The sequence below is a fragment of the Ruditapes philippinarum genome, unplaced genomic scaffold (genome assembly GCF_026571515.1).
Source record: "Ruditapes philippinarum isolate M1 unplaced genomic scaffold, ASM2657151v2 ctg359_1_1_1_1, whole genome shotgun sequence".
In the NCBI taxonomy this organism is placed as follows: domain Eukaryota; kingdom Metazoa; phylum Mollusca; class Bivalvia; order Venerida; family Veneridae; genus Ruditapes; species Ruditapes philippinarum.
The window spans coordinates 300,229-325,129 of NW_026863896.1; the positions used below are offsets into that span (position 1 = coordinate 300,229).

At 33.8% G+C, this 24,901-nt stretch overlaps 15 non-coding genes across 15 annotated transcripts; 6 read left to right on the top strand and 9 right to left on the bottom strand.

Moving 5' to 3' along the window:
• Window positions 1-52: 52 nt before the first annotated feature.
• Window positions 53-124, bottom strand: Trnae-cuc (transfer RNA glutamic acid (anticodon CUC)). Its single transcript has one exon. It is a non-coding gene; the product is annotated as a tRNA-Glu (tRNA).
• Window positions 125-231: 107 nt separating this feature from the next.
• Window positions 232-303, top strand: Trnad-guc (transfer RNA aspartic acid (anticodon GUC)). Its single transcript has one exon. It is a non-coding gene; the product is annotated as a tRNA-Asp (tRNA).
• Window positions 304-740: 437 nt separating this feature from the next.
• On the bottom strand, window positions 741-812 carry Trnae-cuc (transfer RNA glutamic acid (anticodon CUC)). The gene has a single exon. It is a non-coding gene; the product is annotated as a tRNA-Glu (tRNA).
• Window positions 813-1,430: 618 nt separating this feature from the next.
• Window positions 1,431-1,502, bottom strand: Trnae-cuc (transfer RNA glutamic acid (anticodon CUC)). The gene has a single exon. It is a non-coding gene; the product is annotated as a tRNA-Glu (tRNA).
• Window positions 1,503-1,677: 175 nt separating this feature from the next.
• Window positions 1,678-1,749, top strand: Trnad-guc (transfer RNA aspartic acid (anticodon GUC)). The gene has a single exon. It is a non-coding gene; the product is annotated as a tRNA-Asp (tRNA).
• Window positions 1,750-2,429: 680 nt separating this feature from the next.
• On the bottom strand, window positions 2,430-2,501 carry Trnae-cuc (transfer RNA glutamic acid (anticodon CUC)). The gene has a single exon. It is a non-coding gene; the product is annotated as a tRNA-Glu (tRNA).
• Window positions 2,502-2,608: 107 nt separating this feature from the next.
• Window positions 2,609-2,680, top strand: Trnad-guc (transfer RNA aspartic acid (anticodon GUC)). The gene has a single exon. It is a non-coding gene; the product is annotated as a tRNA-Asp (tRNA).
• Window positions 2,681-4,200: 1,520 nt separating this feature from the next.
• On the bottom strand, window positions 4,201-4,272 carry Trnae-cuc (transfer RNA glutamic acid (anticodon CUC)). The gene has a single exon. It is a non-coding gene; the product is annotated as a tRNA-Glu (tRNA).
• A 606-nt stretch (window positions 4,273-4,878) lies between these two features.
• On the bottom strand, window positions 4,879-4,950 carry Trnae-cuc (transfer RNA glutamic acid (anticodon CUC)). Its single transcript has one exon. It is a non-coding gene; the product is annotated as a tRNA-Glu (tRNA).
• A 107-nt stretch (window positions 4,951-5,057) lies between these two features.
• Trnad-guc (transfer RNA aspartic acid (anticodon GUC)) lies at window positions 5,058-5,132 on the top strand. Its single transcript has one exon. It is a non-coding gene; the product is annotated as a tRNA-Asp (tRNA).
• A 661-nt stretch (window positions 5,133-5,793) lies between these two features.
• Window positions 5,794-5,865, bottom strand: Trnae-cuc (transfer RNA glutamic acid (anticodon CUC)). Its single transcript has one exon. It is a non-coding gene; the product is annotated as a tRNA-Glu (tRNA).
• A 607-nt stretch (window positions 5,866-6,472) lies between these two features.
• Window positions 6,473-6,544, bottom strand: Trnae-cuc (transfer RNA glutamic acid (anticodon CUC)). Its single transcript has one exon. It is a non-coding gene; the product is annotated as a tRNA-Glu (tRNA).
• A 107-nt stretch (window positions 6,545-6,651) lies between these two features.
• Window positions 6,652-6,723, top strand: Trnad-guc (transfer RNA aspartic acid (anticodon GUC)). Its single transcript has one exon. It is a non-coding gene; the product is annotated as a tRNA-Asp (tRNA).
• A 771-nt stretch (window positions 6,724-7,494) lies between these two features.
• Trnae-cuc (transfer RNA glutamic acid (anticodon CUC)) lies at window positions 7,495-7,566 on the bottom strand. The gene has a single exon. It is a non-coding gene; the product is annotated as a tRNA-Glu (tRNA).
• Window positions 7,567-7,673: 107 nt separating this feature from the next.
• Window positions 7,674-7,745, top strand: Trnad-guc (transfer RNA aspartic acid (anticodon GUC)). Its single transcript has one exon. It is a non-coding gene; the product is annotated as a tRNA-Asp (tRNA).
• Window positions 7,746-24,901: the final 17,156 nt, after the last annotated feature.

Here is a 24,901-nt window from a genome sequence, read left to right on the forward strand (position 1 = left end):
CATCGTATTTCTGGCAATTTAATTTACTCATATTATACTTAAAATAAAAATATTCCCAAGCGGGGAATCGAACCCCGGCCGCCGCGGTGAGAGCGCGGAATCCTAACCACTAGACCACTTGGGAAGTTAGGGTCTACTTTCTGTAAAGCTTTATTGATTAATACACTCTTTCGTGTAACAGTGTTGTAACCGTTCCCGTTTTCTAAAAGTCGTGTTAGAGTGGCTTGTGTGTCCTCGGTAGTATAGTGGTGAGTATCCCCGCCTGTCACGCGGGAGACCGGGGTTCGATTCCCCGCCGGGGAGCATTTCATCAATTTTTCTATTTCACATAGGAAAAATACTTTTGTCACATGCATCTTTAATTGATAAGTTGGTTTAAAGCGTCAGAACAAAATCAAGAAATACATTGAGCGAGCAGTAAATGACACAATAACCATTGAAAACAGATTAAGTTTGGAAGATTATACCTTTCCACACAACATGTATAATTATAGGAGTTTATAAAATACCTAACTCGAGGTAACAAAAAGATGAAGCCATTAAGTACGGATGAAGGCATTCATCTTTCGGGAAGATGTACACAATTGCTCGACGCTGCAATTATTTTCTCCTTCTTTTAAACACTGTTAAAATAAAAATATTTTCCTTCTTAATTTGAGTTTCTCTTATAACTGCACAGATATTCACACATCGTATTTCTGGCAATTTAATTTACTCATATTATACTTAAAATAAAAATATTCCCAAGCGGGGAATCGAACCCCGGCCGCCGCGGTGAGAGCGCGGAATCCTAACCACTAGACCACTTGGGAAGTTAGAGTCTACTTTCTGTAAAGCTTTATTGATTTAAACACTCTTTCGTGTAACAGTGTTGTAACTGTTCCCGTTTTCTAAAAGTCGTATTAGAGTGGCTTGTGTGTCCTCGGTAGTATAGTGGTGAGTATCCCCGCCTGTCACGCGGGAGACCGGGGTCGATTCCCCGCCTGGAAGCATTTCATCAATTTTTCTATTTCACATAGGAAAAAATACTTTTGTCACATACATCTTTAATTGATAAGTTGGTTTAAAGCGTCAGAACAAAATAAAGAAATACATTGAGCGAGCAGTAAATGACACAATCACCATTGAAAACAGATTAAGTTTGGAAGATTATACCTTTCCACACAACATGTATAATTATAGGAGTTTATAAAATACATAACTCGAGGTAACAAAAAGATGAAGCCATTAAGTACGGATGAAGGCATTCATCTTTCGGGAAGATGTACACAATTGCTCGACGCTGCAATTTTTTTCTCCTTCTTTTAAACACTGTTAAAATAAAAATATTTTCCTTCTTAATTTGAGTTTCTCTTATAACTGCACAGATATTCACACATCGTATTTCTGGCAATTTAATTTACTCATATTATATACTTAAAATAAAAATATTCCTAAGCGGGGAATCGAACCCCGGCCGCCGCGGTGAGAGCGCGGAATCCTAACCACTAGACCACTTGGGAAGTTAGAGTCTACTTTCTGTAAAGCTTTATTGACTTAAACACTCTTTCGTGTAACAGTGTTGTAACTGTTCCCGTTTTCTAAAAGTCGTATTAGAGTGGCTTGTGTGTCCTCGGTAGTATAGTGGTGAGTATCCCGTTCCCGTTTTCTTAAAGTCGTATTAGAGTGGCTTGTGTGTCCTCGGTAGTATAGTGGTGAGTATCCCCGCCTGTCACGCGGGAGACCGGGGTTCGATTCCCCGCCGGGGAGCATTTCATCAATTTTTCTATTTCACATAGGAAAAATACTTTTGTCACATGCATCTTTAATTGATAAGTTGGTTTAAAGCGTCAGAACAAAATCAAGAAATACATTGAGCGAGCAGTAAATGACACAATAACCATTGAAAACAGATTAAGTTTGGAAGATTATACCTTTCCACACAACATGTATAATTATAGCAGTTTATAAAATACCTAACTCGAGGTAACAAAAAGATGAAGCCATTAAGTACGGATAAAGGCATTCATATTTCGGGAAAATGTTCACACCCTGCTCGACGCCGCAATTATTTTTCTCCTTCTTTTAAACACTGTTAAAAAAAATATGTTATTTCTTAATTTGAGTTTCTCTTATAACTGTACAGATATTCACACATCGTATTTCTGGCAATTTAATTTACTCATATTATACTTAAAATAAAAATATTCCCAAGCGGAGAATCGAACCCCGGCCGCCGCGGTGAGAGCGCGGATGAAGGCATTCATCTTTCGGGAAAATGTTCACACACACACTCGACGCCGCAATTTGTTTTCTCCTTCTTTTAAACAGGGTCTGTTAAAATAAAAATATGTTCCTTCTTAATTGAGTTTCTCTTATAACTGCACAGATATTCACACATCGTATTTCTGGCAATTTAATTTACTCATATTATACTTAAAATAAAAATATTCCCAAGCGGGGAATCGAACCCCGGCCGCCGCGGTGAGAGCGCGGAATCCTAATCACTAGACCACTTGGGAAGTTAGAATCTACTTTCTGTAAACCTTTATTGATTAATACAATTTTTCGTGTAACAGTGTTGTAACAGTTCCCTTTTTCTAAAACTCGTGTTAGAGTGACTTGTGTGTCCTCAGTAGTATAGTGGTGAGTATCCCCGCCTGTCACGCGGGAGACCGGGGTTCGATTCCCCGCCGGGGAGCATTTTATCAATTTTTCTATTTCACATAGGAAAAATACTTTTGTCACATACATCTTTAAGTGAATATGATGGTTTAAAGCGCAGAACAAAATCAAGAAATACATAGAGCGAGCAGTAAATGACACAATAATCATTGAAAACAGATTAAGTTTGGAAGATTATACCTTTCCACACAACATGTATAATAATAGCAGTTTATAAAATACCTAACTCGAGATAACAAAAAGATGAAGCCATTAAGTAAGGATGAAGGCATTCATCTTTCGGGAAAATGTTCACACACACACTCGACGCCGCAATTTGTTTTCTCCTTCTTTAAAACACTGTTAAAATAAAAATATGTTCCTTCTTAATTTGAGTTTCTCTTATAACTGCACAGATATTCACACATCGTATTTCTGGCAATTTAATTTACTCATATTATACTTAAAATAAAAATATTCCCAAGCGGGGAATCGAAGCCATTAAGTACGGATGAAGGCATTCATCTTTCGGGAAAATGTTCACACACACACTCGACGCCGCAATTTGTTTTCTCCTTCTTTTAAACACTGTTAAAATAAAAATATGTTCCTTCTTAATTTGAGTTTCTCTTATAACTGCACAGATATTCACACATCGTATTTCTGGCAATTTAATTTACTCATACAGTCAACTATCGTTATCTCGACATCGCTTTTCTCGATATTTCGTTATCTCGATGAAATTTTGAAAGTCCCGATTTTCTTCCTTCTTTATCTATATTGGAAATATTTGTTTATCTCGATATTTTTATTTCGATATTTTCAGTATCTCGATGTAAAATTTCAGCCCCAACAGTTATTTTCAAACTATTATCCTTTGTTTATCTCGACTAATAGTTTTCTTTCATCTGTTCCCTTCAGACGTGTGAAAAATAAATATTAGACGATAATTGCTCAATAGCGCATGTCATTATGATGATTATGTTTGTAACAAGTTTAGCTGCTATAATAAAAGTTAATAATTAGCGTGTTGATTGACTTATGTTCAAAATGAGTGAATTTTACGTTCTTTATAAATATTCGCAAAACACAGTATCAATTCTTTATGACTTTAAATGAAATAGTGAAAGTATAGAAACGATATCGTTGCAATATTGTTTTACAACATCACCTCCAAATTAATCAGCGGTCGAACAATCTCGATAAAGACCCAATAAATAATACGGGAGGATATCCGGATCAACCACCCAATCACTATATTGATGTATTACTGAGTAAACCTCACTATGTGTTTTTATCACAGACACCCGTATTTCCGCCTGTAAACATCCGCTAATATTACTTTGTTAAATATTGACTAGGCGTATTAAAACAAGACATGGGGATATCATACTTTATTTGACATAAGGTATGCACATGTCTTTTGTAAAAATCAGTTTCTGCATTATTCAAACCCTAATATGTTTATCTCGACATTTCGTTATCTCTATATTTTTGGACGGTCCCGATGACTTCGAGATAACGAGAGTCGACTGTATTATACTTAAAATAAAAATATTCCCAAGCGGGGAATCGAACCCCGGCCGCCGCGGTGAGAGCGCGGAATCCTAATCACTAGACCACTTGGGAAGTTAGAATCTACTTTCTGTAAACCTTTATTGATTAATACAATTTTTCGTGTAACAGTGTTGTAACAGTTCCCTTTTTCTAAAACTCGTGTTAGAGTGACTTGTGTGTCCTCAGTAGTATAGTGGTGAGTATCCCCGCCTGTCACGCGGGAGACCGGCCGGGGAGCATTTCATCAATTTTTCTATTTCACATAGGAAAAAATACTTTTGTCACATACATCTTTAAGTGAATATGATGGTTTAAAGCGTCAGAACAAAATCAAGAAATACATTGAGCGAGCAGTAAATGACACAATAACCATTGAAAACAGATTAAGTTTGGAAGATTATACCTTTCCACACAACATGTATAATTATAGCAGTTTATAAAATACCTAACTCGAGGTAACAAAAAGATGAAGCCATTAAGTACGGATGAAGGCATTCATCTTTCGGGAAAATGTTCACACACGGCTCGACGCCGCAATTTTTTTTCTCCTTCTTTTAAACACTGTTAAAATAAAAATATGTTCCTTCTTAATTTGAGTTTCTCTTATAACTGCACAGATATTCACACATCGTATTTCTGGCAATTTAATTTACTCATATTATACTTAAAATAAAAATATTCCCAAGCGGGGAATCGAACCCCGGCCGCCGCGGTGAGAGCGCGGAATCCTAACCACTAGACCACTTGGGAAGTTAGAATCTACTTTCTGTAAAGCTTTATTGATTAATACACTCTTTCGTGTAACAGTGTTGTAACAGTTCCCGTTTTCTAAAAGTCGTGTTAGAGTGACTTGTGTGTCCTCGGTAGTAGTATAGTGGTGAGTATCCCCGCCTGTCACGCGGGAGACCGGGGTTCGATTCCCCGCCGGGGAGCATTTTATCAATTTTTCTATTTCACATAGGAAAAATACTTTTGTCACATACATCTTTAAGTGAATATGATGGTTTAAAGCGTCAGAATACATAGAGCGAGCAGTAAATGACACAATAATCATTGAAAACAGATTAAGTTTGGAAGATTATACCTTTCCACACAACATGTATAATAATAGCAGTTTATAAAATACCTAACTCGAGATAACAAAAAGATGAAGCCATTAAGTACGGATGAAGGCATTCATCTTTCGGGAAAATGTTCACACACACACACACTCGACGCCGCAATTTGTTTTCTCCTTCTTTTAAACACTGTTAAAATAAAAATATGTTCCTTCTTAATTTGAGTTTCTCTTATAACTGCACAGATATTCACACATCGTATTTCTGGCAATTTAATTTACTCATATTATACTTAAAATGAAAATATTCTCAAGCGGGGAATCGAAGCCATTAAGTACGGATGAAGGCATTCATCTTACGGGAAAATGTTCACACACACACTCGACGCCGCAATTTGTTTTCTCCTTCTTTTAAACACTGTTCAAATAAAAAATATGTTCCTTCTTAATTTGAGTTTCTCTTATAACTGCACAGATATTCACACATCGTATTTCTGGCAATTTAATTTACTCATATTATACTTAAAATAAAAATATTCCCAAGCGGGGAATCGAACCCCGGCCGCCGCGGTGAGAGCGCGGAATCCTAATCACTAGACCACTTGGGAAGTTAGAATCTACTTTCTGTAAACCTTTATTGATTAATACAATTTTTCGTGTAACAGTGTTGTAACAGTTCCCTTTTTCTAAAACTCGTGTTAGAGTGACTTGTGTGTCCTCAGTAGTATAGTGGTGAGTATCCCCGCCTGTCACGCGGGAGACCGGCCGGGGAGCATTTCATCAATTTTTCTGTTTCACATAGGAAAAAATACTTTTGTCACATACATCTTTAAGTGAATATGATGGTTTAAAGCGTCAGAACAAAATCAAGAAATACATTGAGCGAGCAGTAAATGACACAATAACCATTGAAAACAGATTAAGTTTGGAAGATTATACCTTTCCACACAACATGTATAATAATAGCAGTTTATAAAATACCTAACTCGAGATAACAAAAAGATGAAGCCATTAAGTACGGATGAAGGCATTCATCTTTCGGGAAAATGTTCACACACACACTCGACGCCGCAATTTGTTTTCTCCTTCTTTTAAACACTGTTAAAATAAAAATATGTTCCTTCTTAATTTGAGTTTCTCTTATAACTACACAGATATTCACACATCGTATTTCTGGCAATTTAATTTACTCATATTATACTTAAAATAAAGATATTCCCAAGCGGGGAATCGAACCCCGGCCGCCGCGGTGAGAGCGCGGAATCCTAACCACTAGACCACTTGGGAAGTTAGAGTCTACTTTCTGTAAAGCTTTATTATTTGATACACTCTTTCGTGTAACAGTGTTGTAACAGTTCCCGTTTTCTAAAACTCGTGTTAGAGTGACTTGTGTGTCCTCGGTAGTATAGTGGTGAGTATCCCCGCCTGTCACGCGGGAGACCGGGGTTCGATTCCCCGCCGGGGAGCATTTTATCAATTTTTCTATTTCACATAGGAAAAATACTTTTGTCACATACATCTTTAAGTGAATATGATGGTTTAAAGCGTCAGAATACATAGAGCGAGCAGTAAATGACACAATAATCATTGAAAACAGATTAAGTTTGGAAGATTATACCTTTCCACACAACATGTTATAATAATAGCAGTTTATAAAATACCTAACTCGAGATAACAAAAAGATGAAGCCATTAAGTACGGATGAAGGCATTCATCTTTCGGGAAAATGTTCACACACACACACACTCGACGCCGCAATTTGTTTTCTCCTTCTTTTAAACACTGTTAAAATAAAAATATGTTCCTTCTTAATTTGAGTTTCTCTTATATGTCACATAGGAAAAATACTTTTGTCACATGCATCTTTAAGTGAATAAGATGGTTTGAACCGTCAGAATACATAGAGCGAGCAGTAAATGAGACAATAATCATTGAAAACAGTTTAAGTTTGGAAGATTATACCTTTCCACACAACATGTATAATTATAGCAGTTTATGAAATACCTAACTCGAGGTAACAAAAAGATAAAGCCATTAAGTACGGATGAAGGCATTCATCTTTCGGGAAAATGTTCACACACGGCTCGACGCCGCAATTTGTTTTCTCCTTCTTTTAAACACTGTTAAAATAAAAATATGTTCCTTCTTAATTTGAGTTTCTCTTATAACTGCACAGATATTCACACATCGTATTTCTGGCAATTTAATTTACTCATATTATACTTAAAATAAAAATATTCCCAAGCGGGGAATCGAACCCCGGCCGCCGCGGTGAGAGCGCGGAATCCTAACCACTAGACCACTTGGGAAGTTAGAATCTATTTTCTGTAAAGCTTTATTGATTAATACACTCTTTCGTGTAACAGTGTTGTAACTGTTCCCGTTTTCTAAAAGTCGTGTTAGAGTGGCTTGTGTGTCCTCGGTAGTATAGTGGTGAGTATCCCCGCCTGTCACGCGGGAGACCGGGGTTCGATTCCCCGCCGGGGAGCATTTCATCAATTTTTCTATTTCACATAGGAAAAAATACTTTTGTCACATACATCTTTAAGTGAATATGATGGTTTAAAGCGTCAGAACAAAATCAAGAAATACATTGAGCGAGCAGTAAATGACACAATAACCATTGAAAACAGATTAAGTTTGGAAGATTATACCTTTCCACACAACATGTATAATAATAGCAGTTTATAAAATACCTAACTCGAGATAACAAAAAGATGAAGCCATTAAATACGGATGAAGGCATTCATCTTTCTGGAAAATGTTCACACACGGCTCGACGCCGCAATTTGTTTTCTCCTGTTAAAATAAAATATGTTCCTTCTTAATTTGAGTTTCTCTTATAACTGCACAGATATTCACACATTGTATTTCTGGCAATTTAATTTACTCATATTATACTTAAAATAAAAATATTCCCAAGGGAATCAAACCCCGGCCGCCGCGGTGAGAGCGCGGAATCCTAACCACTAGACCACTTGGGAAGTTAAAGTCTACTTTTCTGTAAAGCCTTATTGATTTATACACCCTTTCGTGTAACAGTGCCTGTTTTTTGAGTGACTTGCAAGGTGGTAAGTATTTCCGTCTATTGCGCGGGAGACCGGGGTTCGATACCCCGCCGGGAGCATTTTATCAATCCTTCAATTTTTATTTGACATGGAAATAAAACTTTTGTCACATACATCTCTCAGTGGATAAGATGGTTTAAAGCGTCAGAATTGCATTGTTTGACATTCTAAAAAACAACAACAACAACAACAAGAGAAACAATCAACAACAACTAAAAGGAATACGTACACTCAAGCTAAAAATTTACAAATTGGAAAGTATTTAGTCGCTCGATTTTACTGATCAACTTACCTCTAAATTGATTGCACGTGCTTACTCTTTATAAGACCAATACTTGTAACGGCTGACTTTCATTGGTTTTTTATTTCACAAATATTCCAGCGTTAACCCGAGATGAAAGCGAGGCTCTGAAATTTAGTGCGTATTAACCGGCCAGGAAAAGCTGTAAATCACTGTTTTGTACAAGTCATAAACTGCATGTTATTTTTAATATGTTTCTAAATTTAAAGAAATATGTTAGCAGAATTTTCCGTATTTTTCATGAAGAATATTTTTCTTTTTATCTTTGAATTTAAATGGCAGCAATAATATTTCTTATTTAAATAAATGGTCAACGGGGTAAGGTCAAGGTTGATTGTGTTTGTTTAAACATGATTTGTATTTATTTCAACACTTTTCTGATGAGTGCAGAAGCACACTCGAACTAAGATATACTAGTCCATAAAGGAAAAAACCAAAACCCCAGTCATTTGTGCACAAATGGGCATCTGTGGTCTTCATTCACCAGTAAAACTGGAAAGTCGCCATATGACATATACTATGTCGTTGCGACAACACCCCAACCACACACACAAAAAGGATAAAAATAACAATGACAAACAAACATCAACGCGCAGGCTGGTCTGAATCCATGCTGGTCGCAAATGCGCTATGTTGTTTTTGTCATGGCGCGGCTCAAATAAAGTTTTACTTCTTTGCTAAGAGCAAACATGAATTTTATACCGTTCAAATAATGATATTAGAAAATGGTAGATGCTTGTTTCATGAAGAAAGTAGAGATAAATTAGAAATAATTTGTCATAAAAGTAGCATAATGTAAACAAATTAGTTTTTTTAAATTTCATACATGATACTAACTCACTATAACTGTACTCATTTCCAAAAAGCAACAGATGAAAAAAGGTGGGTCATATAATTGGCCAATGAATAACCTTTTGGATACTATAAAAGTACAACAACATAAAAAAACTTTTGAGAAATGAAAATAAAAGCATTTCTGAGGCATAATGGGCCTTTAATGTGTCAGGAGACGGTTGTAAATGATGACATCACCACATCCCTCTCTACAGAGACTTTAGCAAATGCTTATAAATTATAATAATCATTGTATCAAAGTAAAGTTGAGAAAAGTTTAAATATTTTTTATTAAAATTTTAAAAAGTAAACGCCATACACATGTATAAGAAATCATTTTTACATGAGTTTATCTGAGTGAACTTGTCCCGATGTTATTGAAGATTTTATAATGCTTTAGTGCATTAGTAGTTGGGTCCGTACTCTCAGTGCCTGAACAGACGGACGGACCCAAATTAAGCAGCCTGTGCTGGAATAGGTCAACATATATTTCAGTTTCAATTGGCAAACTTACCAATTAAACCCCGCCCTTTATCAACATACGCATGTAGATTAAGCAGATATCGCCGACCATCGATGAATTGGCAAAAATGTTTCTTTCCTGAAAATTTTTGCCACAGAAATCTGTCCGATTGTAGCATTTTGGCGTATAAATTTGCGCGATAAGTTTTATGGTTTAGAAATTAATATTTACGATGTGTTTTATTACTTACATGATCTGATTATGGAGTGTCGATGAAAATAACAGGAACGCGATGGTGCTTAGTGAAAATATGTATAAATATTGCAATTCCTTCAGTTGATAACAAGCATTAATCATAATGCTAATGCCACACATGGGGTTTACACCTAACAAAAATAAAGCACGGGATTTTTTATATTTCACGCACGAGAATCACGAGAATCATTCTGGATTTTTGTATGTTCAAATTGCGTCATCGAGGAGATAGATAAATAAGTTACCATGTGGCAAAGTTCGGCTTTTGACCGCATATTCACTTAGACAAATGCGTTTTTCATTTTGGCAGCAAAAAATGGTTTCCATTTAGAAAAAATCACAATTAATAAACGCTTGTGTCCACTGAAGAAACGTCCGAGTGACACAGATGTCATGTTCTGTTACATCGGAAACCGTCGGCTATCTAGGTTGTACATCTAATGACCGTGAATATGGCTCATGTCTGACACAGCGTATAAACTCGTCAAGGTATGCTGTTTCTCATACGAGATCCCTGTAGACATATGTAGACATTAATTATGGTATCAAATCGTTTGATGTAAACAAGATCTGATTGTATCAAATACAAGATGGTTGATAGACACGTGGTATTGTTCCGCACCACAGGAGTTGTTGGGTCGATCACAAATTCCACTATTCCATACAATTCCATTAAAAAGCAACAAAATAAAACAGTTTGAGTGAGGGCAGGTATATTCCTAATTTGTTTTACAGAATAAATTTGCCAAACCTGTCAAACAGGCAATAATGTGATTTGGGGGAGTAAGGGGGAAGGAAAAAGGATGTTACAGATATATCTACATATTTAAATATACACCGTAATTGTTTACATAAACTGGTTCTAATGTTTATTATTGTTTTGTTTTTATCGATGTCATTGTTGTATTTATTATTGCTGTTGTTTTGTTTACTTCAACATCTCTGTCTTACGCATGGACATACATATTGTTTTTTTAACATGAATAAGGATAGGCGTAGGGCAAAGAACTTATTCCTTTCTTAGAAGTAAAGCCGGTGTGCGATTTGTGGTTAGTGTCCGTATACGTCTCTGCACGAACCTGCAAATAGCCATTTATCGGTATACTATATGTATTGAAGTTTTCTGCTGCCATGTCTTAACTGTGTGCTTGAAAAATTGCCATGTTTCAATCAAAAATCTGTCTCCATGGTAAAAAGAAAATGCTTTCATTCCAATATAACATTTTTCTAAAATTGTGCATTGCATTTACTTCCGGATTCAATTGTTGGAAGGCATGTTTCCTGCTTAGAGCTTTACTCATAATAAGCCCACGTCCGTGACAAATCTATCCATGTCACGGCTATTATGTCACGGACAAGGAGCCGAACATGGAATTTTGACGGCTAAACCGGAAACATTTTAACATGATTTTAATATGTGCGATGAATATTGGACAAACAGACCGGGTTAAACTTTTTTTAACGTGGAGCTTAAGCGATTTCTCCCCCAAAATACCAAGTAACATGCTACTAGAGGGAATGAACTCTCGAATGCTTGATTCATTGTGAGATAATATTTATCGCATTTATATGACATAACGATAAATTCAGCGGCATTCGTTTATCAAGTTTGTCTTTTATATTCTGTTGAAAAAAAAACATAATATAAATACTGGTACAAATATACTGTCCCCTTTTTAACTGGTAAATGTTCAGATTATTTTAACCCGTCTTGATATAATATCGGAGTATTTTTTTACCATAACGCAACAACCGTTTATTTGTATGCGAAATACGGAAATGCGAATTTTAAATGTATGTTCTTTATGCTTCAATAGTCTACGTCGATCAAAATAATAAGTTGCTAAAACTGTCATCATAAGGTTGACTTGACAGGACTGCAAACTTTTTATTTTGCAGATTTGTTCCGTATTTGTTGCCTCCCTTGGTCTACAACGGTCGCTTTATAAGAGGTTGCAATTAATTCACGAATGTGACTAGTTGTGTGAGTGATTATGTTAAATTTAAATCGAAAAAGTAAAAAAACGAGTACATCGTAGATTATATCTAAGAAATCACTTCTTACAAATATGAAAAGCACAAGATTTTTTAAGAATCAATTAAAACATACATGTTTATAGCATTTATCATGCAAATAGAGTGGTTACAACATTATAAAATACAATGTACATTGAACTGAAATTAATTTTATCTTAGTATGCTATTCTTAACTATATTTAGACGAAAACGTTAACGGTATGATATAAAGAGGGCGGGGCATGTTCTTTGTTTCAGACGGTAATTTTACGTATGTTACTGTTTGTTTTAATATCTTTATTTCTACAGACGACATACATAAATAATGAAGAGTCAGACACGAGAAGAAAAACTTTATTTTAAGTAAATTTTAAACCATTCTGATTGGATCAAATGGCACGACTACAATAATGTTACATTATCGACTCTAATACTGTCGATCGTAACTTACGGCTACGTGCCGGCTGTTTTTACGTGTTGATTACGTTACGTACAAGTGTCAACGTGATTTTACATATTATTTTACGTAATTCGAAAAGTTGTGATCAAGATTTATCGTAGGACTTATAACAAGAAAACAAACAATGTTTGTAAGAACGTGTTTACAAGATTCTACAGGATTTAGAACGAGAAAGATATTCGTATAAATTCGTTCGTGTTTTGTCCGTGTTTTGGATTAAGACAGTTTTTTTTCTATATATAACAGGAGAAAAAAGTTTAGAAAATGAGAAGAAAGACCCTATTATATCTTGTCAATCACGGAATCGTTTTACATCGTCAAGTAAATCTATCTTGGCGGCCATGTTTGAACAAGATATCCTTGTAAACCAATATGTAACCCCCGTGTTTAAGTTGTCAACAGGAATAAAGTACAGGTGTCACCGGGGTGAAAATCTTGCACCAACACCGGTAACACAATATCCGGCAAATCAGACGACACAATTTTTCCCGCACGCCATCTGACGGGCAGTGATTGATTAAATCGGCAAGACAGATCAGCCTTCTGAAGCGTTCTAAGCTGAATAATATTGTGGCAACGATAATGACTGCCAAAGAAACACGATTAAAGCCTAAAATTGTGAAAAGAGATTTCAAGACAGAGCCGGGATGACAGTTAATGATAAAGAAAGTGAAAGTATAATTGAATTGGAAGAAATAAGCTAATTTGTGTGAAAATACAGTTAACTACATTCTCAGAGTTAGGGTTTTTTTGTTTATAAGGTTTTGATGCATTTGTGAATTTGTGTCCGTACTTTGCATGAGGCGAATGCTGTTTGGAATGCAGCATTAACATTCAATAATTCAATGTGCGTTTATTAAGAAAAAAAAATCCTCAGCTAAATTGATTGTATTGAACAAATCATTTTAAATTTAAAAAAAAAAGATTTTTTTTTGTCGCACCCAAACAAAATGAATCATGAATGTATGACCCTTGAAATTAAAACACACGGTTTCTTCAATTCATCACAGCATAGCTTCTCCAAATAATGACACGAAATCTAAACTTATATCGCTGTAGACGTATTTAAAATTTCCCTAGCAACGGAAGTAGACACTAAAAACAAAATGTTCGCAAAAAACTGGCGTACTTACTTAATTTTGAGAAAAGGCACTAAGTTTATAGAAGGAATTATGAAATAATTAATATTAAATGACAAACACTTTAAAATCACGCACACTATTCTCTCACGCGCACACTCACACATATATATATATAGCACTTGAACAGTTTTAGTATGTAATTAGTTTGGGTATCTTTCACATAGTGTCCTATTTACTTATTTCTTGATTAACCTATAAAAAAAATCAGGATGTTACAAGTAAGTGGTACAACTCCTTTATTGGATTGTTAACGGCTGGCCGAACTTGTTACCGACTTCAGACGATACTAATACAAAACCCTTTAACCATGTTAACATACATTTTTCTGCGGCTTAATTTGTTTGCACACGTGTAATATTCGGACGTCTCGCGCGTTATTGTTCAAGGGGCTTAACTCTTCTTTCAATGACCGCCAAGTGGTATCCACAAGTACAATACAATGGCTACGCAAATAAAGTTTTAATGTAATTTTACGATCAAAAGGCGGGAAGAAACGGAGGTTGTGATCCGATCTTTTGAACGAGAATACTAAAGGAATGTTACCATCATAAAAGATAATAACTTCTGAAATTATCAAAGGTAACAAGTTTTTATGCATTTCATATGCGCTCGTTAGTGCCACAGACATCGTGTCGATGGATTAATGCGAGTGTGAAGTGAACATGCATTTACTATATGTTAAACACGTTTAGTTTTTTATTTTACAAGGAGGACATCGCTTCATAAATGTAGTTCTACTTTCAATAAAAACAAGAACAGTGTTTTTATGTACTTGTATATTGCAATATACATGTATATTGAAAAGAAAGAAAACTATAATTGAATGAATATCCACTTACATAATATCCAATACAAATTAAAAAGAACATTCATTCATTCATTCATTCATTCATTCATTCATTCATTCTTTGTTCTGTCATCATCATCATCTTCTTCTTTTTCTTCATTCATTCATTCCTTTCATTCATCTGACGTCTTCGTCATCATCATTCATTCATTCATTCATTCATTCATTCATCACCATCATTTATTTATTCATTCATCACCATCATGCATTCATTCATTCATTCATTCATTTATTCATTCTTTGTTCTGTCATCATCATCATCTTCTTCTTTTTCTTCATTCATTCATTCCTTTCATTCATCTGACGTCTTCGTCATCATCATCATTCACTTATTCATTCATTCATTCATTCATTCATTCATTCATTCATTCATTCATTCATTCATTCATTCATTCATTCATCACCATCATTCATTTATTCATTCATCACCATCATGCATTCATTCATTCATTCATTCATCACCAACATTCATTCATTCATTATCGTCATCATCGAAACCATCATCATATTTATCATTATCATCATATTTCCACCAGGTTTTCTGACTGTTAACTTTGCTATACGAGTATGTGTAAACCCCTCTTACAGTCTGCTCTTCAACATGTCACTGCGTATGCGATATTCTTTTTGATCTAACAAAAGTAACAATAACAAACACTTACAAGCAAAAACTATAACATTTTTAATACTTAAAGAGAAATAAATAACACTCTAAACGTTTTTCCTGACACACAAATTTAATCTATTTTTCAAGAAGTGCGCCAATAGGTAAATAGATACAATTTTAGATTATAGCATTTCCTCTCTTTCCACTTTCTACTTTGCAAGGTTTTAAAAGGATACCTTTTCAATTTGTATAAGGTCTTATATTATTATATGTAGTTATAAAGATTTTTGACTGGTTATATGGCTTTAAGTGTTTATATAACTATATAAACGTAACGATTATAACGTAACGATTATCCGGTGAAAAACGGCGTTACAAACGTGAAATATTATAACATTTAACACGGGATACATTGTATATTGACTGCTTTTTGAGTTTCACATTTGGCAAGTGTCTGTGATACGTACGTTTCTTAACCTCTGCTGACATCACAAAATTTCATTCTATATTGTTGCGCCCATTGTTTCCTTGTTTAGAGCACATACACAATTTTACCAGGGGACCATACGCCGTTGTTCAAGGAATGGCACAAACGTGTTACATTTTAATTTGTAAGACCGCGGTATGGACATATCTGCGAATGTTCATGGTTAACTGTTTAGTTACGCCGGTGCTAGTCAGTCAAAGCGGGCCTGCAATACAAGTATTAAAATTTGCAGTGTTGTCGTTTTTTTTTCATTTTTAGCTATCTAATCATGAAAGTGTATAGCAAGCCTGAGGTGAGCTCTCGAATATGTCCGGACGACTTTAATGTGGACAACTTTTGATCCAATGCTATTATTAAGCTAGAAAACTGCAAAAATCAACGTTTGACAGACCATCTTTACATCAACTGTGTGTAAATATAAAGAAATACGTAATACACGTATAGTTAATATAACCTTGAAAACAAGCGATGACATGTGATATTATAATATTAATGTTGTTGATGATGGTGGTGATGATGAAGAAGAAGATGATGATGATGATGAAAAACAAGAAGAAGGATATGATGATGATGATGGCGACTACGACGACGATCATGATGGTGATGATGATGTATGCCAATGCTGCTGCTGATAATGATGATGACGACAACGACGACGACGACGATGATGATGATGATGAAGTACTAACTTGATATAAAATTTATTACTTTCTTTTTTTCTTTCTTTTTTCTTTTCCGCTTTTTTGAAATTTGATAAATAATAAAATGAATTAATACAGTAAAGGCATGCCTTTTTTATTTCAAATGAAACACTATACCATTTAGATGTTGACAGATAGATTCCTTCAATATTGCTCAGAATAAACATGGTATTTTTCTGTCATCATAAACATCAAACGGCGGTGACAGATTGTTTAGAATAATCCCACTTTAATAGAAAACTCACAGAAACCATGTATTTTTTAGTCTCAGATTATTTTCTATAAAACACGACTGACCTCTGGTCACTAAGCGGCCCTCCACCAGTTTTTGATGTACGATAAACCCGTGCAGGAAATCACGGATTTCAGTCCCTAATTTAGATATGAGCCCATTGTGGTTACATTATAATGTCAGTGTGGGCCCATGATTAATATCACTGAAAAGAGATTATTACTCCAAAGGGGTCAAGATCCTCCCAGTTGGTCAGCTGCGGCGGCAAATTGAATTCCATTGAACTGAATGTTACAATATGTTGTCCTTTGAAAATGGCGATTTGAGCAGATTTTAAATCAGTGGACATCAAATGTATTTTAAAAGCAGTGTGCAAATAAAGAGGCGAATTACAAAAATGCGTATTTGATTTTTGTAATTGCAAAATGATTGCCCTTAAAATTGCAGACGACTTTTTTACAACTTGAAAACGTCGTGTTAAAAGTGTATGAAAACTTGTATCAAGGTGCTGGTTTGGTATAAAATTTGAGTTGATAGATTTTTTTTCCAATTAATTATTTCATTTTCGTTTTTTTAAAGACGTTTGTATTTTTTATGAAGATAACATGTTTATTGTCGTGCCGCGCAATGGCTATCAAGCAGTTTTCCAGTCATTAAATATATTTCTCGAATTTAGACGAAATTTCCACTTGAAAAAAGTTTTTTCCTGTAATTCAATTGTATATACATTGCTACTTTTTGTTAATAACGTCTTTATATCAGAGGCATTCAAAATCGAATAGGATGGCATTTTTTCAATGAAATGCGTTTTAATACTTATCAAAATGCAATTAAATACGGCTTTAATAGCTTGTTTTGCAGACTATTGCTGATAATGAAAATAAATTTCATAACATTTCAAAATGTTATGACATATGGTACATTTGAATTAACAGTAAGAATAACTGCCATTGGCCCTTTGGAAATTAACATTACAAAAATGTTGAGGGGTAATAATAAATTCTACTACAACTCCATGCACAAACTCACAAACTTATAACGAGAAAACGATACACAAGGTGAATTCAATCTCTTTTTTAAATGTTTTAAAAAGCCTATAGTCTAGCTATAAATAGCACAGGAAATGACGTTTGCAATATTCTGTAACGCGACATGTTCAAAGTCAATGTCTTGTTTCTTTACAAATTCCGTCATTTCATTGATAACAATCATTAAAATCATAATAATTCATGAAAATATCTACCTCAGTTATATCTATCCTCATCAAGGGCCATATATTACCTTAATTATTTACCGTTAATTTATTTACCGGACCTGTTTGTCTGTCAATTCACCGATAATGTACATGTTTTTATCTAAAAGATCTCTTTCCTATTTCTAATTAATTACTTTTAAGTAGACATTTGACAGTTTATCGTATGGAGCGTTCGTGAAAGAAAGCTTTTTATTTGTTCAAAGTACTTGTCATAATCGTATTTAGATGTTCTAACCTCTACATTGACAGTTGCTGTAATATACTGCCTGTCCGTAGTAATGTAGAACAATATATCAAAGCCAACAAACATGTTATGACCCTTCAATAATTGTGTATTGGTTTTTTGCACGTTCTTTTAATTAATCTAATTAAGAACGTCATTTATACTTAACTTAATGTACTTTCTTTTCCCTCCTAGACCCGAGAGCCATTAGTTTGAGTTTTTGGTTTTCTTGAAAAAGAAAAAAAACCACTTCAATGCTGTATCGCTTTGTAGTACATTAAGGTCTTTGAAATATACCTTACATTAGACAATAACATTTATATTTTCAATTTATCGACACACTGTTCTCATACTTATTTGGGAAAGGAAGTAAAAGAATTCCGTTTTTTGCCATTCCCTTTGATCAACAAAGAAAACCATCTTTTTGGATAGTGCATAATATATCAAAGTTTTGATGGTATATGTCGTTTTTTGTAAAAGGTCAATTTCATTAATAAAAAGGTCACGAATGAGAAATAATAGTGAGTCAGTTTGGACCGGTTCGTGTTTTTGGTGATATTTATTTTTGTAAATATGTGTTCTTTAACTTCCGCGTTATACAGGAAATGGGCTATGTTTTTTTTTGTAATTGGCTATTTGGCCTGTAATCTTTTATATACTAAAACATGTTAAAAACTCACGTTCGCCAATCCCTTTCTGTTTTAAAAAACCCAACAACAAACCATAAAAAACAGTCCAGGCATAAAAAAGATCCGTTATATAAACGGATACTGGATTATGTACGAAGAACTTAAATTAATATCATAATGTATCTAAATAAAGACAGAATAAAGCTTAGAAAATAAAATCATTTTAACAAACAACCCTCCGAAATAGGATTTAATAAAAATATAGAGCGAAAATAAAATTATGTTTGAAAGAAAGTTAAATATGAAATCAAATAACCAATAACAACAACAATATATATTTTACTATATTCTATCTCTTTTATGAAATAAAGATTCTTGGTAAATTAAGATTAGAATGAATGATTCTTTGTTTTTAAGTCGGCAATAATGAAAATAAATGCAATTTGGTGGTTAAAATTATGTTTTGAATCTTCACCTAGTCCGATTATGATGCATAAGTTGTGGCCGGTTAAATAGAATGAATATACCAAAGAATCTAAAACTATATCACAATGGACAAAATAAAATTTCAAGTACTAATTCTTAACAAACTTACAGTAAATACTGTGAGAATATGAAAACCATATGGAAATAATATTGAAGAAATTTCGGGTTGAAAATGTCATAAAATATCAACATACCATTTATGTGATTCAACTATTACACATAAAGTGTAATTCATCTAAATTTTTGCGCTCTTTTTTATTCAGTTCGTTTTTTTTTCTCGATTTCCGGTATTTTGTGATCAATGGGAAAGAATGTGGACTAAAGAAAAAAAGTTGTAAACCAAATACTGCAAAAAAAAGTCTTACGTATTGATATTGTGTAAAAATGTGGCCAGTCTTGTAAAAGAAACAAAACTATAGAAGCGGTATGACTTATAGTTAATATTATTTACTTTTTCCAATTAAATGAAGTTGAAGTGGGTTCGAGTCCAACCTGGGCCGCAACCGCTTTTTCCAATATGATACCAATGCGTCCAGAATACGGACATCGACGCTGCTAAAGGCGGTGCTAGGGTGCATGCAAAATGTTGCTTCTTTCATTGTCTGTTATTCAAACACGCTAAAGTATAATTTAAATACACTTAAATTTTTTTTCACTATCGTGATAAGACTTAATAATTTAAATTGAGCATTTGATTCTTAGGGCCTAATTTTGCTGAGATTTGATGAGGAAGTTCTCAATTACGAAACAGTAAATAATATCATCAATTTTCACGTGCATTACATACGTAAACAGTATGTGTGGGCCTCCCTTATCTCAATTTAACTTATCCAAGTCAATTGAACACTTCACCTTCACGTGACCGTAACACTTCATGCAGACGACTTTTTCATTTTCCGTGTCTACAAGGGTTCGTCTGCAACAGCATGTTTGCAAGCATTTATTTTATAAGTAATATTGCGGCTTATCTTTTTTCTTTTTATATTTTTAAGAGGGAAGTCTTGAAAAATGGCCATCCGAATAGACAAGTAGTAGCCCCGAAATATATACTAACAAAAAAAATGAGAAAATTAAAGCGTGGTACCAATTATTACAGAGCTAACGATGAATAATAATAATAATAGTAAATAATAATAATAATAATAATAATAATAATAATAATACATGTAATAATAATAATGATAATAATAATTAATAATAATAAGAAGAAGAATAAAAAGCCAACAAATTAATAGATACACAAGTAAAATAAAATTGAATTTATCAGTAACTGTGCATAGGATAGCAAGCAGAAGAACACAGAAAAAGGATTTCTGCATGGGTAACACGAGCGTTTTATTGGCTACGCTTCCTTTTACTAAAATATTATTTTTTCAGTGATATTGATGATAAATCAATAATTTGCAACAATCGTATGTTTCACTTGTCGGGAATGCCTACATAGATATATACAGTATATTTATATTTATTATGAAAAACTCATTTGCAGACATATTGTTTCGTAAGAAATGCAATGGTTCTTGTGTTGGATGCAGTGTCTGACAATTTCAGACAAAAAACCTATTTGTAACAGAAAACCATTCATTCCAATTCACTGTAATAGCTTTGTTGAAGCTATTTTCACATTTGTAATATTTGAAACAAACTAACATGTCTGTATGTTTACTTCTTGTTTAACACTTGTAAAACTGCGTAAACATACAACTTTACTCCTGGGTACTGCTATCGTGAACCCGCAAATTACATGCTTATAATTCAAAACAACAAGTGTACCGAGATAGCCGAGCATCTTCGAATAGATACGGTCAAATGATACCAAATTACCGCCCAATTATCTCTACGAGATGGTCCGTGTATTGACTTAGCATCCAACTTCACTAATTAAAACTGAGAGATTAATATCACCACGTCTAATTATCACAAATCATAGATTCATGTCTTCGATAAGTATTCCAGTATCGTGGTTCTGCTGAAAGGAAAATGCTTATCGTAGAGGCATGCGAGCAGAAGGCGGCGAGTTTGGCGGTACTGTTGACCGACGCGCATACTGCACGGGATTTTTGTGCTGATTTTGTGGGTGATAAGTACCTGGCATGATTTTCCCAACATGACAATATCATCGTATGTCTGTATGTTTTTACCACACAGGAACTTAGCTTCCACGAGTTTTGTTGTTGTTGTTTGAATAATTGAAATTTTGATAACTGAAAACTGAATTGCGAATTTTAAATTAAGTAGAAACGACAAAAAAGAGGACAAAACTTAGTTTTACTCGTATATGTACGTTTTTCTTATTTAAAAATGGTATATACATGTATTTTCAAAACTTATTTAGAAAAGTAGTGTATCAAATTGGGGAAATTTACAAAATATAGCTAAAGAATCATTAGGATCTATATTTACTTAAAGTTTTCCGCTGGTGTGTGTAACATTTCATTAGCATTGCAATGAAGAAATAAAATTCATCAATTAATTATTCTCTACTCAGAAATGAGTCAAAAATACTGATCATGGTACTTTGAAATGACGTCAAACATCAGATGGTATGGCCACACTGAATAAGTAAACTTTATATTATATTTAACAATAATACGAAGTGTATGAAACATATGACAATTCATGTAAATCTTGACCGTCCTGAATGTCTTAAATTGGCTTGTCATGACAAAACCATTGTTTTCCATTTTTAGTGAAAATTTCAAAATAAGTACTCACTAAATAGCGAAAAGTCGCACTGGTCGCATGGGGTAGAACTATTTTACATCAGTAGACCAATGGCATAAACATCATAAAATACTTACGTATAAAGTAATTTACCTACAAGATTTTTGACCTACGTCGAAAAAAGAAGAAAAAAAAACGCCGAGCAATCGCGAACATTGCAATAAACATGTTTTTAATCTTGTTTTCCACTGTCCCAAGTTTTGCCGTACAAATCCAGTACAATCTGGTAACAGCCATCATTTTCTAATACGTTCGTCAGGCAGCAACGACAGCCGTTGGAGGGATTTGTGTCCATAATCCGTTACTTAATCTTTCTTAGTATTTAAGAACGGCACAATACAACACGTTTCCTTAATCCATCAATGTGTTAACTAGACGATTACATTGATATTCTGGAAGATTATTGGGTTAATTACAACCCAGAGTCCTTGTTTAATGACAGCAATAAATTTTATTGTTTACTGTAGGATTTCAGAGGCTGCACGGCCGTATAGAGAAGACTCTTTCACAAGTAAAAACTGGCTCTGATTCACTTGCTGATAGTAACCAAAGATGTTTTGTTATAAATATAATGTTATGTTATTTTATTAATAAGGCATACTTGTTTAAGATAATTTATGCGTCCAAAGAAACGGGCAACGAGGCTCAATGGTTAAGATCTGTGATGTTTGCTATGCTTGAAATTTCTTGATGCGAAGATTATTTGGTCATAGAGATAAATTTCAATTCCTTTCATGATGATATGATGATAATATTGATGATGATTGTCACAATCATCATCATTATGGTGATGATGATAATGATCATGGTGATCACTATGATGATTTTGATGTTGTTGTTGTTTTTATTGTTGTTAATGTTGATGGTGATGCTGATGGCTTGTTACTGTTGTTATAGCTACTGCTTTTTGTTATAGTTGTTGAGGTTGATGATGTTACTGCTGCTGCTGCTGCTGCTGCTGCTGATGATGATGATGGTGGTGGTGGTGGAGGTGATGATGATGATGATGATGATGATGATGATGATGATGAATCTCTTATTCCATGGAATGAAATTAAATGCATGCAGGCCCTCTCCCAACCAATACACAGACAGCAAAAATCTGTGAACAAACTTTCATATACATGTACAATGTATATAGAAACGCAACAGATTTTAAGACATTCATTCTTTGCTAATACGTTCACATATGTTTGTGTATGGAACTTTCATCATTCAAAGGAAGTAAAAACAGACAAAATGAAATATTTGAATTTTTTATATAAACATTTTGGTTGGATTTAACTTTAGTTTTATTTGTACGTATTTATCGTTGCCAGCGTTAAACGGGGTCTGTTCATTTTTTCGTTTTAGTTGACAGGCGCTCACAGTTACGAAATTGAATGTTTTTATCTCACTTATTATTCTCCGTTTTTAAAACAAGAACGGAAATTTCATACATGTTATTAGGAAACCTTTGATTTCAGCCTGGTATCAGCTTATATATCTCTGTCATCTAAACTGATTGAAAGAAAGTCGTTTTCGTCTGTTTCCCAGGCGGCAAAAGAGACAGTTCGGGATTTTGCGAGACAATTCGAGATTTGATAACGCTGTAGACCATGTAACTATCTCCGGTCAGTTTACAAGAGTTGGCATTTCGACAGTTCTTGATTGCCAAACGGTAATTTCATTACTCTGCCATTCTGATTGAAATCGCTGACAACATCGTTTCATTAATTCCTGATGATTGTTTTCCAAAATGAAATGAAATGTTGCGAAGTATTGGAAACTGTTTTATAAACTAACTTTGATAATAAAAAATGTGTTAGTTTTTTTTTCTTTGAGTTTTTGTTAAAGATAAAAGAGGCTATTATCAACAATTTAGATAATTTAAGTGATGTTGTTACTTTGAATGTGACTTAAATAACCCTGTAAAAGTTATATTTGATTTTGCCGGTTTATATTTATTTATTTATTTTTATTTATTTTATTTATTTATTTATTTATTTATTTATTTATTTATTTATTTATTTATTTATTTATTTATTTATTTATTTATTTATTTATTTATTTTTATATGAAAAAATGAAACTTATTCTAAGATTATAAAATGAAAACTGTTAAATATTGAAATTTATCTGAAAAACACTTTCACTTATACTAGTAAATATGTATGGTAAAATAACTTTCCTTCCGCTTTCTAAGTAAATGTCATTAAGTAATTTACTGAAAAACAAAAACAAAGGCTACATTTCGGTATGCCTAATTTGACTAACTGAGAGAGTATTCAACCCTTTTTATTTTTCAAATTCAGCTGGCTATGTTTTAAGAAAACCCACCAACGTCTCCTTACTGGCTGATTTGATAAATATTTTCATGTATTATTTCTATATATCATTTTCACTCCAGTCATAAACAAAATTAAAATAGTATTTCTTAAAACCCAGGCTGGCATCAGTTGGCATATAGTTTTCTTGTTATTGCACTATCACGTGCATTGTTTTATTCAACACATCAAACTCTGATCAGTTTACATCATTTTGTCTTTATCTATATTCTAGTTAAACACGAACATTTTCTTATTTTTACAAACTTTCTTTATGTTTTCTGTAACTTATTTCACCATCCATTTAAATATTTTATGGATTTTATCTCGAACAAATATTAACAATTTCCATTCCACTGTCGCTATTCAATGAATGTTACCATAATTTTTCATCAAGGGCGAATTATGAGATCATTATTTAAATTGAAAGACGTTTAAAATGCCAAGATAAATTCGGTGTCAGACTCTCCCAGGGGACCCAGGGGCTGAATATATGCAAATGGACCGGAATGAATAACACAAAAATCCCATAATGATTTTATTAAAGAGTTTTGGCTGACGAACAGAATCTTCTACGACGACAGTCGAATATTATACAACTCTGTAACT